Source organism: Macrosteles quadrilineatus, unplaced genomic scaffold, assembly GCF_028750875.1.
Source record: "Macrosteles quadrilineatus isolate MER2022 unplaced genomic scaffold, UCM_ALF_1.0 Scaffold_5__1_contigs__length_97177068, whole genome shotgun sequence".
NCBI classification, from domain to species: Eukaryota; Metazoa; Arthropoda; class Insecta; order Hemiptera; family Cicadellidae; genus Macrosteles; species Macrosteles quadrilineatus.
In genome coordinates this window covers 64110841-64128594 of record NW_026542598.1, presented here as the reverse complement: position 1 = coordinate 64128594, position 17754 = coordinate 64110841, and the positions used below count along the sequence as shown (strand labels likewise).

Genomic DNA, 17754 nt, shown 5'->3' with positions numbered 1-17754 from the left:
CATGGGATATTGCGACTGCACGCAGTCAGCCGTAGCCAGTTTTGGTAATAGGTGGCCCAAGTCCTACAGTTAGATGGTGCAACTTCCCAACGGCTTCAGGCGTCCCGTCGCCACGTAGACTTTCATAATACTGTACGTTCAGAATTTGTTAACAGATAAACATAAACAACCTTTGAATTGATAAATCACTTTGTTAACAGCCGAAATTATCTATTTTGGAATTCTAGTTTAAAGTGTACATTCTTAGAGTTTAAATTTTTATCTGCCTTTTTTACTCCCTAACTGTTTATGATATCGTCGTATTTTGGGAAAATTTCAATATGTGTGTAAAATCATGACTTTAATGACCCAATCACCGTGCAGCTTTAAGATATATTGTCACACATGCTTGAGCAATCATCATTGTTTTCTTGGTTAAAGTACAGAACGTCAAAGCCCTGCGTTCATTGGAAGAGTTTTTAAGTGGTCCTTTGTATTGTTCATTCAAAAGTATATGTTTCAATGAATTGGAGTATATTTTAAATAACCTAAATCAAAACAAAACCATCAACCAACAAACCGAGAAAAAATCGACTTTAACTACATAAACATGTTCAATTGCATCTAAAATTTATGAGACATTATTATGTTATTAAAGTTGATCAAACTTTATTCCGATATAAGAAGGTTACAAACAACTTCACGTTATAATTTGTAAAGCTGATTTTAATTTATGTTGCTTGTCTCGGCTATAGCATCTAATGGTTAAGGAAAATGATTTTTGGCACGTGAAATACAATTTTAATATACAGTATTATATTTATCAGTAAGAATGTCCAGCTTTCAAAATCGTTCTTAAACTTAACTTTTCAAAATGCTTGTTTGTTCATCAATTCCAACGAAAATAATGACGAACCATAATAACAAATCGTTAAAAAATCACGTTTTATTTTACACGACCACAAGGCACAATCCAATAGAACGAGAAGGTTTTGTTGTTTATATTAAACGTTAGATCGTGGTCAGCCTTTTTGGTAGCCAACAACCGGAGATACCTTCAAGCTTGCCAGATCTTAGATATTGCCGATAATCAGCATTCAGCGAGTCGCAACCTAGAGTTTGACATGAACTTTCTATCGGCTTTCCTTCCCACCTGACATTATCATGACTTATTAGAGGTTATAAGCACCAATTTGACTGTATGTTATCTCTATTGTTAAGTTGCGACTCATGCAGTGCCCGTCATATTTGGACGTTCTTTTTTTAATGAAATTGCCTTTAAATTAGTTATGAACGTCATTTAATTGGTGGAGTTAGCTTAAAATGCATTTAATTCCTGTGTGTATCTGCCCGTAATATGTGCAGGAGATTTTTTCACTGTTTTCAGAAATGCTACCCTAAAATAAGAGAGAAGAACAATAATCACAAAATAGTTAAAAATGAAATGCCTGTTTTTGTAACATGCAGTAATTGGAATCACTCTATAAAAAATAGATTTGTTCACGCTCAAACATGTCGAAGAAATATTAATTTACTTCGCTTTTTTTCTCGTCAAAAACTATCAACATTTCCCAGTATTACCACTGGATAAAAAGGTCAATCTGTTATTAAGACGTGCTATAAGTCTCCTTCAATTTTCAAACATGGCAATAAATCACATCTTACTTTGTGACAGCTGGACTGAAGACCTTAACGTATATTAATGCCGTAATATTTCCTTCTGTCAGTACTTTCTCTGTAAAGATTCATGGAGTCAGATGTTTTATCATACGCATCGCTCACTGTGATGACAAGTGTGTCAAATGTTGAATGTGGCTCATGGATGACGTTATGTAAGGCTGAACAATGCTTGTGGTTCGAACAGGATACTTACGCATCAATTACATTTTACAGTCGGCTCACCTTGACTTTGCTCCATGAAGTCTTGCAAATGCAAGTCATCCTCTATTCTTTGGTGCGTTGCAAATCTTTGAAGCGCATGAATGTCACTATTATTTGTCCTTGCTGATACCCGTACATGAACTGGATAAGTTAAAGGCATGATGAATGTTTTGAACTCGTATTGAATAACCTGCGGCTCCTTTTAAGAACCACAGTACCTAATTTTGAATTACAGGTTTTTGTTTGTTTTGCTTCAAAACCCTAGATTGTTCGACACCATCGACTACTGATCTGTGGTGAAAACTTGAGACAGTAAAGTATCGTTATGACGTAGGTCATGGGGTGACTGCAATGATAAGATGCAGGTTGCTGTTTCGAATCAGCATTCTGGAACTGGACTACCATGTGTCGTGTTCGGGATGGTTAGTTTGCCCTAGTTCGTAATCCTTTCTGCATGTTGTCTTGTTCTATATCTGGCTGTAAAAGTTGCCCAATACCTTTCCCGACTGCTGGAAACTAGGAATACCATCCAGCTTGTGTAAGGCAGAAAGTGTTTTTCGGATTGTTGTTTGTCGTGTTGTAGTTTTTATTCACATGGCCATCGAGGACTATTAGACTGTGGCCTGACGACCGTGAAAAGCTGCAATGACATTAGTCGCACAACAAAACACTTCGGGTTAGAACTGGGGTAATGACTACGTAGGTAACCAGAACACGGCATGCTTCTCAGAGGATGGGTTGAGGTTTTTTAACTGTCCTAGAGTGTACAAGTTTAACGGGTGCTGCCTCAAAAATTAGTTGTACAAAAATATTTTTATGTTATTTATTGTTCTAAATTTTGGCTTTCAGATACCTCAATTAATTGAAAATACCTGATCTGGTGAAAAAAAAACCTGTTGGTCGAAAAATCTTTGACAACTTTTTGGTATAAGTTTGATGCAACGACTTTTGATGTCATGTAGTATTGACAATGGTGATATACATCTATGAATGATTTAATTCTTTATAATTTTTAAGTTGTTGCTTGGTTTAGAATAAAGTGAACAATTAAATTGTCGCTCCGTCAGAGTATGTGCTGACAGTTGTTTATTTTATTAACAATTCAAGTAGTGTTCATTAAAGAGGGAACTCCAATTTTTTCAACCAAAAATTTTCTAACCAAATTAAACCCATTTTACTTTTTTTAGGGTTGGACCTTTTTTTATTTAGACTACCCTAGTGTCTAATAGTTGATAAATGTAGTGATAGTTATCATGTCGCTTCCAAATTTGTTTAAACAATTCTATACTTATACATATATATAGTTAAACACATACATATATATATATATATATATATAGTTATGTATATAGTTAATATATATAGTTAAATATATATTAACTATTGTATTTTCATTTCTACATATACTTTTTCCTTCTGCCATTTTCAAATACTTAGCTTAAATAAATGTAACTTGTAATGTACAGTGGGGTAATAAATGCATATCCTCTATCTCTAGTTAGTACGGTCAAAGTGTACAAGTATATTTTATTTGTTTTTCTAAAACACAAACCAGAAGTACTACAATGATGTAGTAAACCAGCATTCCGTGGTTATGCTCTCCACAATCTACCGAGAAACAACTTGTAGTTAAATCTATATATTCAGTATGTATCAACTATTTTGTATTTATATCTACAGAAAAAGAGATGCAATATAAACAGTTATTGCTGTTCAATACAGACATTGAACAGTAAATAGAAAAACACAATAAACGCGTGACTCGTGTGTGTAACTTGCATGTTTGTGAATTGCTTCTGCAAACACCTGCTATGCTTGCAGTGAAGTGCCGGTCAAATATTGATAAAGAAAACATTTTAAAACATGATGCGTTTATTTCAGCATAAACAACTGGAATTGAAAAATTGATGGTTGAAGTACTTTACAGGTACTTTCCTGTTAAAGGTAACATTCATTATTATCGATGATTTTTTCGATATATCGTTATTTTTGTTTTCCGATCCATTACAAATTGACAACTGATCTTGTTTAGCCTAAAATAGAGTATTATATGTATTAAGAAATGAAACTGTTCTAAGCTAACCTAACATAACCAACCAAACTTGTTGTACTATTTAAAAACTCCTTTTGATAACAGAAAAGGCAAGTTAAACACGGAATTTTTAAATGTTACACAGCAAGTTTGGTTAGTTATGTTAGTTTATTTTTTTAGAACAGTTTCATTTTATTATTGTATGTTGATACTGAACAGTATTTATCGTAGTTGTCAGCTGATATGTTTCAATTTGTTAATATCGATATATCGAGAAAAAATCATCGATAATAATGAATGTTCCCTTTAACAGGAAAGTACCACTTTGCATGATACGTTGAAAATAACATGAATACAATACCGTTACAGTACAACTACTAGGATAATAGATTTATTTTTACACATTTTTAATTAGTAAAAATCCTCATTAATGTTTTTTTAATCAACGTTCCTAAGAATATGAAAACTATAAACAATATATTTGCCTCAATGCTTTAACTCAAAGCTTTTGTAAAAGATACGACCCGGTGACTAAACGAACTGTCCACATAACAACCTTACACTCACAACTATGTGTATTCATTTAAACCGTGTAAGACGTAAGGAGTTGATTTAAGAGACTCGATTGCAATGCGTAAATCTCTCCTGAGAAATGTAGAAACATTACGCCAAGTGCGTGCAAGTTTCCGGAAGTGCAAGAAGATGCACTTCCGCATCTAGTGTCATGTCTTGTCATGAAAGTGGTCTTAGTTACAGTTCTAGTTACCGTAACAGAGTTACAAGAGTTACAAAATAAACGCACGGTTGTGTAACTCGCTCAAGACTAATTACTTTTGACACGAGGAAAGTGATCCTGCATGAATATTAATGAGAAACTAGTTTGCTAATAGTTGCGGATTCGTTTAAGTGTGTCGCAAATATAACTTGTTTATTTAACTTACTAGACGTTACTGATTATACTGTTTAGCGATAACAAGTATAATTTCACAAAAAAACATAGAATTTTTTCGTTAGTTATATTTTTTATTGTTGAATCTTGAATGCACCCGTATGTGTTGAAAAATTGTGTTAATTTTCCTCATCAGGTAATTTACCGGTAAACTACTTGAAGTGTTGTATATTTTTACAAGTGCAGCACAAACTGTTATTGTTGCATATTGTTATTTTTTACTGATCGTTGTATGACTTTGACGATAACAGTGTATATTGCAATCCTCTGTCTTTGTATATATGGGTGTAGTACTCGACGGCAAGAACGAAGAGCAAAAACGGTTGTTTAACTACTATGCCTATCTGTTGTGTGGAAGCTGCAGCTAATAGCAAAATACCCCCGCCGCAGCAAACCTGCAGACTAAGCGAATTTCCATTTGACTGATTGGATTTACACTGAAATGTCTACTTTAAAATATAACATTAATTCCCTATTTAAATAGAATTAGTTTAACAAGTACTTAGGTTTGCTGCATCAGGGAGGGTAAAACTGTTTTTTTTTTTTTTTTTTTTTTTTTGTAAAATGTTAATAGTTAGTAAGAAATAAAAACATTATACAAATTTGATCAAAATATGTTCATAAACAAGCAAACTACAACAGTTTACTTATTCTCCATAAGAATAACATGAGAGTTTTAAATTTACAATTTTTTGGAATTTTCTCCGTAACCATTAGGCGCATAATAACGCTTCAATATACTAAATTATTTGTTTTTTTAAACTCTACAAAGTGGTTTGGAAATAAATTGCTAAATTTTATGTTTTTTGGGTCAAAAATGGGAAAAAACTATTTTTACCCCATAAAACCCCCCGTAAACCCCCGTTCCCATGGTCCGATCAAGCTGGATCGCGAACTCGTTCGAATAATAAACGTAGGTTTGCACGGTTGTACCAAATTTCATCAAAATCGGATCATCTTTGCTCGAGTTATCGTGCTAACGGACACACACACACACACACACACACACACATATATATATATATATATATATATATATATATATATATATAAACATATAAATATATATATATATATATGAATTTGAATGAATGGTGTTTTTGGCCTCTAGGGACCTCAAAACAAACAAAAAAATCGGTCCCGCGTCCAGGTCTTACCATGAGTACTACGGTAATAGCTTATTCCCTATATGGGAAATTCGCTAAAAAGTTTATAAATAAAGTTCGATGTAATCATAATTGGTTTTAGGAAACCAAACAAATTTACTTCTAAAAGCCACGTTTTATTTATTAGGGTTTAAAGCACAAAATCACTAAAACCAATTACACTTACAACACACCTATTATAATTACTGACATCCGTTATTTCTGTCCAATTTCAGCTGAATTGGTCCAAACATTTTTACGTAAAAGCACGTACGAATAGAGATCACCTAATTTTCACTATAGTATTGTCTTGAAATTAATTGCTTTGCTTAACCCATCAACGTTGTTATCAGTTGAAATAGTAAAACTAGTAGCCGTTAAAACATCCCAAACCAAATAAATAGACTAACTGTTTCTGATCAATTGTTAAAATAACTCTGATAAGCCTAGCATTAGACTTTGAAATCCTGGGCGTAGAGCCGTAAGTTATTTTAATATCAACAATATGACGATACCTTCCCTGGCATAAATTAAAGATATTCCCAAAAAATCAAAATGATTGGATGAATGGTGTGCTAATGTTTAAGAGAATACATGGCCCTACAGATAGGCGTAACTTTGATTTTATACCTAGATCTTTTGGTCCATCCACCCGAACGTCGTGCATGCGTTAGTGTTGGTGAGCGACCTCCACCTTCACCTTGGGATCGAAGGAGAGAAAGTGAGAATCATTGATACGCAAGCCGTCCTCAGCTGCACAAACAATTCATTACGATCAGTATTCAATATCAACGAGCTCCATTGAATGTGTGAATGGTGTTGTTATTCATGAATTATCTGCTGGGTCGGTCACTCGACTCGCTTACATAATCAGGTTGCATTTGGTATTATTTTTAACTTATACACGAGTTTCAACTGAGATTTAAGAAAAGTTGTTACAATCATTGTTGTTTGTCAAAACGTTAAACGCGTTCACTAGGTCAATGAACTCAATATAGAAAGACAAATGGCGAAATGAATCGTAAGTTTTATTGCGCATCAGGAAAGCGTTTTTCCTGGATTCCATTCTGTCGTTGGCGATCCTTGAAAGGAAAGTACCAACTTTACCTTCGTTGACTGTTATGTAACGACAATCCCGTTCGTGTAAAGACTTCATATTAGAAACTATGTTGCCTTTCGCGGTCGTGCCTTGTAGGTAACGTATGTCAGTATAAGCTATCATGTGCTATTAATGTGTAGTAATGGAATGGGGAAAAGGCGTCTAGACAACCTCGTTCTTTACCGTTGTAATTTGTTAGAATTATTGTGCTTTATATTATAGGATGTGAAATAGCAAATAAAAAGGAATAAAAACTAACCTCAATATGTATCTACCGACTAAATCCCGTCCTATTTCAACGACAAATTTTGGTACTCATGTTTTTAACCTAACTTATATTTTTGCAGGTATCAGTCTCAAATGACGTAATATTTCATCTAAAAAATAGAAAGAACAAATAGATATTCAAGTGTTGCAGTTTTTTTTAATTTCTCACAGTTAAAAGTGCAGTTTAAAAACCACCCTCACCCACACGCTGTGTTGGGTGAATGGCGGCCAAGTGTAGGTATATTTATATAATCCATAGCGCCTCATTTTGGAGTAGAAAGTGACCGTAAATGTTTTTATTGAGGCTTAACGAGTGTTTAGGACCTCACTACGCCTCTGACACCTCCGCTTTTAACTCAGTAGATGTTTAGAAATAAATATACCAAAAGAAGGATCTAAGGTTGGCATGTCAGTTAAATGTTAAGCGCTTATTAGAGCTTACTTATCATTGTTTCTGATAAATACATATATTTTATTCCAAAAGATGAAAAAAAATTTTCATCAACTACTTACTAACTACCAAATAATTCACCGAACGTTGTTTATTTTTCCTGTATCTGTTTGAGACTTGATTAAACTTTGTATGTGATACTATTTGTTGTCCAAGAGTTTACTAAATATTGTTTAAGATATTACGTTTGTGGCCATAAGTTTGTTTTTATATCACCAGTAACTGCTCAAGAGTTACCAAATATTTTTAACGTTTTAATTGTTATACAAAAACCAATCAGATTTGTCTCTGATTATCTTTTCACATCACAGTTGACTAAACTTGACGTTATCGTAATCAGTTGCAAACTTTACAAATAAATGGCCGAAAGCGTTTGACCAATTCGTTGTTTTCTGTTGCAACCGGTTTCAACTACGTGGAGTCATCTTCAGGCGTATAAGGATAAAAGTTGTCACTTCATTTGAAGATCCATAAAAGTTTTTTGCAACGGAAAATCGGATACTGACGTTGAACATTAACAACAATAAAACTTACTGATACGGTGAGCGACGCGTACCAGGCGGATGTAAAGTCTAGACTAATTGTTTTATTACATCGTCTTGTTAAAGAGTTGACTATACTTTGTAATAGTCTTATTTAGATACTGCTTTTTAAGATAAAAATAATCAGAAAATAAAACCTATTTTGTGGTTTTTTCTTGTAATTTGTTAAAATTTTACCACAAAAACCGTGATTGAAGCGTAACTCTTCAAAAGGTGTATCTCACATTGTTGTGATAAACACCGATCATACGGTTAGCTACTACTTGGCTGTCCACTACAGCTGTTCAATATTTTAACTGTTACCACATTTCACAGTATCTTGTCCAAGAGTTCATCCAACTCCTCGGACATCAACACACTTGGCACTTGGCTGTCCACTACAATTGTTCAATATTTTAACTGTTACCACATGTCACAGTATCTTGTCCAAGAGTTCATCCAACTCCTCGGACATCAACACACTTGGCACTTGGCTGTCCACTACAGCTGTTCAATATTTTAACTGTTACCACATGTCACAGTATCTTGTCCAAGAGTTCATCCAACTCCTCGGACATCAACACACTTGGCACTTGGCTGTCCACAACAGCTGTTCAATATTTTAACTGTTACCACATGTCACAGTATCTTGTCCAAGAGCTCATCCAACTCCTCGGACATCAACACACTTGGCACTTGGCTGTCCACTACAGCTGTTCAATATTTTAACTGTTACCACATGTCACAGTATCTTGTCCAAGAGTTCATCCAACTCCTCGGACATCAACACACTTGGCACTTGGCTGTCCACTACAGCTGTTCAATATTTTAACTGTTACCACATGTCACAGTATCTTGTCCAAGAGTTCATCCAACTCCTCGGACATCAACACACTTGGCACTTGGCTGTCCACTACAGCTGTTCAATATTTTAACTGTTACCACATGTCACAGTATCTTGTCCAAGAGTTCATCCAACTCCTCGGACATCAACACACTTGGCACTTGGCTGTCCACTACAGTTGTTCAATATTTTAACTGTTACCACATGTCACAGTATCTTGTCCAAGAGTTCATCCAACTCCTCGGACATCCACACACTTGGCACTTGGCTGTCCACTACAGCTGTTCAATATTTTAACTGTTACCACATGTCACAGTATCTTGTCCAAGAGTTCATCCAACTCCTCGGACATCAACACACTTGGCACTTGGCTGTTCAATATTTTAACTGTTACCACATGTCACAGTATCTTGTCCAAGAGTTCATCCAACTCCTCGGACATCAACACACTTGGCACTTGGCTGTCCACTACAGCTGTTCAATATTTTAACTGTTACCACATGTCACAGTATCTTGTCCAAGAGTTCATCCAACTCCTCGGACATCAACACACTTGGCACTTGGCTGTCCACTACAGCTGTTCAATATTTTAACTGTTACCACATGTCACAGTATCTTGTCCAAGAGTTCATCCAACTCCTCGGACATCAACACACTTGGCACTTGGCTGTCCACTACAGTTGTTCAATATTTTAACTGTTACCACATGTCACAGTATCTTGTCCAAGAGTTCATCCAACTCCTCGGACATCAACACACTTGGCACTTGGCTGTTCAATATTTTAACTGTTACCACATGTCACAGTATCTTGTCCAAGAGTTCATCCAACTCCTCGGACATCAACACACTTGGCACTTGGCTGTCCACTACAGCTGTTCAATATTTTAACTGTTACCACATGTCACAGTATCTTGTCCAAGAGTTCATCCAACTCCTCGGACATCAACACACTTGGCACTTGGCTGTCCACTACAGCTGTTCAATATTTTAACTGTTACCACATGTCACAGTATCTTGTCCAAGAGTTCATCCAACTCCTCGGACATCAACACACTTGGCACTTGGCTGTCCACAACAGCTGTTCAATATTTTAACTGTTACCACATGTCACAGTATCTTGTCCAAGAGTTCATCCAACTCCTCGGACATCAACACACTTGGCACTTGGCTGTCCACTACAGCTGTTCAATATTTTAACTGTTACCACATGTCACAGTATCTTGTCCAAGAGTTCATCCAACTCCTCGGACATCAACACACTTGGCACTTGGCTGTCCACTACAGCTGTTCAATATTTTAACTGTTACCACATGTCACAGTATCTTGTCCAAGAGTTCATCCAACTCCTCGGACATCAACACACTTGGCACTTGGCTGTTCAATATTTTAACTGTTACCACATGTCACAGTATCTTGTCCAAGAGTTCATCCAACTCCTCGGACATCAACACACTTGGCACTTGGCTGTCCACTACAGTTGTTCAATATTTTAACTGTTACCACATGTCACAGTATCTTGTCCAAGAGTTCATCCAACTCCTCGGACATCCACACACTTGGCACTTGGCTGTCCACTACAGCTGTTCAATATTTTAACTGTTACCACATGTCACAGTATCTTGTCCAAGAGTTCATCCAACTCCTCGGACATCAACACACTTGGCACTTGGCTGTTCAATATTTTAACTGTTACCACATGTCACAGTATCTTGTCCAAGAGTTCATCCAACTCCTCGGACATCAACACACTTGGCACTTGGCTGTCCACTACAGCTGTTCAATATTTCAACTGTTACCACATGTCACAGTATCTTGTCCAAGAGTTCATCCAACTCCTCGGACATCAACACACTTGGCACTTGGCTGTCCACTACAGTTGTTCAATATTTCAACTGTTACCACATGTCACAGTATCTTGTCCAAGAGTTCATCCAACTCCTCGGACATCAACACACTTTCTCTTCCGCGAGATAAACTATGCTCATAAAATATCAAGCGCCAATTTTCTAAGCTATTTATAATCGAATGCTGGGCGTCGGAGCTCACGAAGTACCATGTAATTAATGACTAGACGCCAATGTTGCCAGTTAGGAAAGGTTGCTTCAGATGCTGTTATACAAGATATTGACCGCCGCGGGGCCCAAATAGGAGAATTAGGAGGTTTGAAACGAATATTGATAACATTTGAATGAGATTTCTGCCTCAAGTTTTCGTGTTACCAATCCCCCACAAGACAGACCGCTTTCAAGCTAATTATTTTTTGGAATGGCCGTAGACGAGATTAGGATTATATAAATCTGTAAAAACCACTGAACACTCTAGACATTACAAGTTGAAAACATTGTAGAGATAATAGGAAAACGTATACATACAATTTGGTTTCATCGTATAGGTTATTGTAGTCTTTAGTAGATATTTAATAAATTATGATACTGTAATTACCTATTGTGTTGTAAACTGCATTATGGTAATTGAAAAATATCAAACTTAAAATATTTTTTTAACAGAGGTAATTGATTGATACTTTTTGCCTCTTAAACATAAAAGTAAAGATGCAACAATTTAGGAAAAAAATTAACGTAGTAGAATTGAGCCATCGAAATAGTGCGATGAAATCGATCACTGATTTATATTGATTGCACCAGCTTTTTAACGAAGTATTCAAAGAACTTTCAAACTGTATCATCTATATTTACATAAACTACTTTGGTAACATACAACGGAGCAAATCTAGGTTTAACAATAGCACAATCTCTGAATAGCGGGAGAAGTCTTCTTATTTGCAGCGACCAAATTTGGAAAAGGTTCTTGTCCCAAAATATAATTTTACTTTTTAAAGGAAGCTAGAATTCTTAGCGTCACGATTTCTTGAAAAATTATATTCCTATGAAGCATCGGGTAGAACCTGATTAAGCTACAGCAAGTGAACACTCGACAACCACTTGTCTTGCAGACAATTAATCCCATTACAATTCAGTCTGCGGTTTCTTTGACGCGCGTACTCGTGGTTGGGTATTCACCAGTCTCTGGTAGAGTACGACAATTAAATCACGTGACCTCATATTCATTCATGTTGGAGTAATGAATGAGGAAAACAGACCACATTACTACTAAGCGTAACCGAGTCCATTCATGTCAAACGTGGCCTTCAACGATCGTTTAGGAAATCTCCGATTATATGGTTTTGGTTTCAGGGAATATAATTTTGCATCATGAAGAACTATTGATTAAGATTATTGGGATTGAGTTAAAATTGAATACACTACCACGGTCGTTGACTATGCACGCTATCGCCACTATGGTTGACTGTTGCACAATGCAATTTTTTAGTTATACTTCACGCTCACACTACCATGATTGTTTGTTGCACATTCACTGTGCAAGACAAACTTGCTAGTTACTCTGCACGCTAACGCCACTATGGTTGGCTGGTTTGGTCCAAGGAATTTAGAAAGCAGATCTGAACTGGTTGAACCTCCTTCTCTAGAGTCTAGACTGCGAGTTGTCTTGTGGTCATCTCGTCCCTACCTTGCTATATAGCTGCGTCACCTGTTACGTATAATCTCTTGAATGGGGTCGCTGTTGTCATGTTGATCTATTTTGTTGTAACTAACCTATACCAGTGACAACAAGCGGAACTCCTGAAAGATTCTATCGCTTCAAGGCCGCACAAGGTTTTTGAATATAATACAAAAAAGTTTATATTGTAAAATAGTTTAGTCATGATGTTTCCGAGTGTATATTTTGTTTCAAACTAAATTTTTTTTATTATGGACTTCATATTTCCATAACAGTTTTGTAAACACACGACATACTTTTATCATAGGCAAACTATAAGCACTGTTATTTCGCATCAAAAAATAAAGAGCAGATTACTATTTAAGTTTAAGATATGATAAGTTTCCTATTTCTTCTGGTAAAAACTTAAATGGTGAATTTCTCTAAAGCTTGACCTTGTCGAAAAATTTCAAGTAGAAACTTTGGGACTGCATACAGCCAGGGCAAACACTGAAATTAAAATGGTTTAATTAGTATGATTTTAGCAGTATTTACTTATAACTAAATATATGACAGCCCTAATTTCAGAACAAGTTTGAAACCTGAAGACTTATTACAACTCCAGAATCAATAGGACGATGTCCTTCAACAGTCGCAGTGGGCTCATTACCCGCTGGAAATCACGAAAGAAGAAACAGTTGCAACTTCCTGACATCCTTCTGTTAATTACAAATCTGATCAAACTCCCGAGATTCAACCGTTTGACAACGCATCTCCATATCGACCTCCGTCCCTCTCCTGATATGAAAATACTTCAGCCATATTTCTCGTGAATTTCCCAACATTCGCACGCAAGAGAATCACCTGTGTCTTGACTCCGGATGTGAACTAACGAAGAGGGAAAGTAGCGCTTCCGTTTCAGCTGTAACATGTACTTCAGAGTCTAATAAGCTGCGTTGACGGTCTTTGCGCATTGCATGTTTATACTATATGCAGTATAATGCATTGTGTCGTCATTGTTTATAATTAATGTGATTTTCATTAAAGATAATTAGTTCAGCTTCAGATGTCTGGAAGTGGGACAGCTCTTATTTCTGCTATGAAAGTTAATGACTTGGATTGCGACTGTTTTGATTAATCATTTTGTTGCGTTACCTTACATTCATGTATATTGGAGAGTTTGGCTGGTCTGGTGGTAAGGACGGGCAACATATGTCCTGGTCTTCTGGAGCCTAGAGATTAAATCACTCCAATCACCTAAGGCTGCTTGCTATGATGATGCCCAATCTTAAAAGAATCTAAAGCAAAAAGCTGTTGTGACAAAACATGACCCCTAATCTAAGTTTGCCTCCGAAAGACAGTAGTAGCCATTGATTGTTTTGGTGAAGGTTTGAGTGAGTATTATCGGGAGCTCAAATCCACATCGTCCATTTTGTTCTGCCTGTTAATATCGGTGTTATTGCCACATAGGCGGTCCTTGCAGTTATAAACGCCGCCGTAACTCTTCTCCTAACTGCCCAGCGGCTGGTAACGGAGAAGGCTGTGCTTCTCGTTCTTGTAGTCATATCAAATTGGTTATCATTAGTGGTTATCAACTGAGGTCATTTAGTGACAACTGGCAACGTCCATATTTACTAAACACCTTTATCTACTAAACCTTTTACTACAACTCTTGGTTGTAGGTGTATATTAATCAATTAACTTTGATTTGACAGAGAAATATTGAGTTAATTCCATGAAACTACCGTACTTATTGCGTTTTGTTCCATTGAGATTAAGCTGCTAACTAACTATTTTTGGAAGTATTACTATAAAATCATGGTTGCATTAGGCATGTGGAAGACATCAGATGATTCTTTTCCCTTACTTATCTAGTGATTGGATTAAATTATATTGGAGCCAACATGAAGCCAACACCCCAGGATGCAAAATGATGAGAGTTGAAGAATTAAATGACAGTCGTTGCTGAAAAACCCCCTAAATTGAAACCCCAATGATCAAAGTAGCAGAATCTTGTTTAAAAAGCCTCTGACTTTTCTCAAGATCAAAACGACTACCTTCTGACTCCACCTGACAGCACCATATCCACTCTACAGCAGCCCAATGAACTTTGATGAGTATACAGAAATCCCTGAATTTTGTTTAGATAGTTTTCGGTAAAGATGTCAGTTGTCGCAAATTTGTTGTTTGTTACCGAGAGTACTTTTCTGGCTGTAAACTCCTTCGTGCAACGTATCTCTCGTCACTATAGATTGGTCCAACCCAAGGCACCTGCTACGCACTGAAACCGAAGGTTGGAGGTTCGATCTTCTCAGACCGGTTTGCCGTTGCTGTCGTGCGACCCCGACATAACCTCACTTTCACACAGTCAGCTGTTTCTCCACATTGTTGTGACATCATCAACAACGTGTGATTCCTAGTTTACTCCGCCATGGTCCTTCGAAGAGACCAATGAACCGATTTGATACCCTTTTAACTAAAGTATTACTACTAGACTTATATACAAGGACTTTCAAAATATTTCGCGTTTTTTTTTTTGTGTTATTATTTTGTGCTTCAAGCCATATTTTTCCAGTTACTCTTCAATATACCCGATATACTCAATATATTTAGGCCAATTGTATCACGTTGTGCTTTTCGTCTTTCAATCGGTTCAATCATTGCTGTTTAATGAAACCTAATTAATTGTCACAACCTATTTGAGGTACTCGAGTCGTTTTACTGCAAGTCGACTCAAAATCAACAAAATAATCTTTTACTCAAATTACCTCAAGTGCAATAACGTGTAAGAGTCTGCATAGCAAGCAGAGGTAAAATTAGTGCAATTTCAAGCACATAGTTTGTTTCAACTTGTTTGAAAAATTAGATGAACAGAGTGTTTTTAATCTTAGAGGCCTTCAACACCTTATACAAATCATCTTCTGTTCCAAAATACTCTATGATTAGATTCATTTTAATATTTATGTGTGATAAGATATTGTAAATCAATGCTGAGCAAGCTCCATTGCAAGGCAAATCAGTGAAAGTGGTTTCGGCAGAGAGCCAGAAGAGGCCGTTTGTTGTGGTCAGGGATTGGTGAATGTGAACATTTACCTCTATGTGCTTTGGATCACTTGGATCTCAATTCTTACCTCCGAAAATTGTAAATAAGGCATGGTAGATGACTGTTGAATAATTGTTGATAGATTAGCTGTATCTTATTCACATTAGCTATCATTTAGATGTAGCTATAAAACATAATATAATCATCCAGTCCTCTAGTTTTGTGTTCAATTTCTATAATTAAATTAAAACCCCTAATGGGAAATAGCCCCCGCAGCAAACCTGCAGACTAAGCGAATTTCCATTTGCCTAATTGGATTTACTTAAATGTCTCCTTAAAAAAATCACATTTATATTCCCTATTGCCGATCTGTTATATAGCATTAGTTTGACAAGTATTCTAGGTGTGCTGTAACAGGGAAGGTAAAAAAGTGTTTTTTGTAAAATGTTAATAGTTTAGTATGAAATAAATGCATTTTCCAAATGTGATCAAAATATTCTCATAAACAAGCAAACAACAGTTTACTTATAAGAATAACATGGGAGTTTTAAATTTACAATTTTTTTAATTTTCTCCTTAACCATTAGGCACATAATAACACTTCAATATACTGAGTAGTTTGTTTTTGTTTTTTTGTTTTTTTTAGATCTACAAAATGGTTTGGAAAGAAGTTGCTAAATTTTATGTTTTTAGGGTTAAAAATGAGAAAAACCAATTTTTACCCCATAAAACCCCCCATAAACCCCCGTTTCCACGGTATGATCATACTGGTTCGCAATCGTTCGAATAAATGTAGTTTTACAGGTTTATACCAAATTTCATCAAAATCGGATCATTTTTGCTCGAGTTATCGTGCTAACGGACACTATATACTGTAATATATTAATTAGAACGGTAGTTGTTTTTGGCCTCTAGGGACCTCAAAACAAAAAAGTAAATCAGTCTCTGGTCCAGGTCTTACCATGAGTACTACAGTAATAGCATATTCCCTATATGGGAAATTTGCTAAAAACTACTGAAATCATACACATCGTTATTATAAAATAATACTTTACTAGTGGAGATAAAACAAAACACATAAAATAAAATAAATATTCTAATTAATTGGTTTAGAAGCATCCAGAGCTGAAAAAAATGAATTAATAGTTTAACCATAGCATTTTAAACATATTTACATGTAAGGTAATTTAAGAATATTTCTAGTACTATGATCAGTCCTAATGTACATCCACCGTACACACACACATAGAGATTTGTTTATGTCACTATTCCATGTTTTCATTACTAGATTCAAGTTAATCGTGTAAATTTAACTTATAGTACAAAAGCTGATGATAGATGTATCAATCAAAATTTTTAATTCTCATTGGCTTTAAATGTCAGTGACAGGCTTTGATCAACTAATTCATGCTATTCTTCAATGTCTACCTGGGCCTTGACACATGAGTGGCAGGCATACAATGACACAATGTAGCCGTAATGTCAGTGACTAGCAGCTCTATAATGACTCATCATGTTCAGCTCGGCTGGCTGACATTGGCCTCATGGAGGTCCTGGGGTGTGATGATTGAATAAGGTCGGAAATCAATCTCCGTGTGACGGAAAAGAATTGATTTTCAGCTATAAGCAGTCTGACCTTACTCATCCAATCCTTTTTTCGGGTCAGGCATTTTGCTACTTTTTATTTAACCTTTCTGTGTTGGCCCACCAAAAATGTGTTGCTTAAAAGTTTTGGGTATGTGTTCGAAATGTTCATATTATAAGATGAGGGGAAACATGGTAAAATATTCATGATTGAATTAATGGTTAACATATGAGGCTCAAAGATGAAAAGAGTAGTTGACATTGTTCTCCTAGGATAGCTTCTGAGATAGCCATTATGATTTAATGGTGTTGTAAATGAATCTGTGTATGACATGGAACGGAGTATAATATAGAAGAAGTTAGTCTGTGCTCTTTTAAAAGTCTGTTTGAAATAGAAATAATATCTGTGTATGGGATTTTACTGTAGGAGATGTGTTTTGAAACTGACAACAAAGAAAGA

At 35.8% G+C, this 17754-nt stretch overlaps 1 protein-coding gene across 1 annotated transcript in view; it reads left to right on the top strand.

Annotated features, from left to right (window-relative positions):
• LOC128995826 (putative fatty acyl-CoA reductase CG5065) overlaps window positions 1–17754 on the top strand; it is a 48584-nt gene that overhangs the window by 18356 nt on the left and 12474 nt on the right. The window lies entirely within an intron of this gene.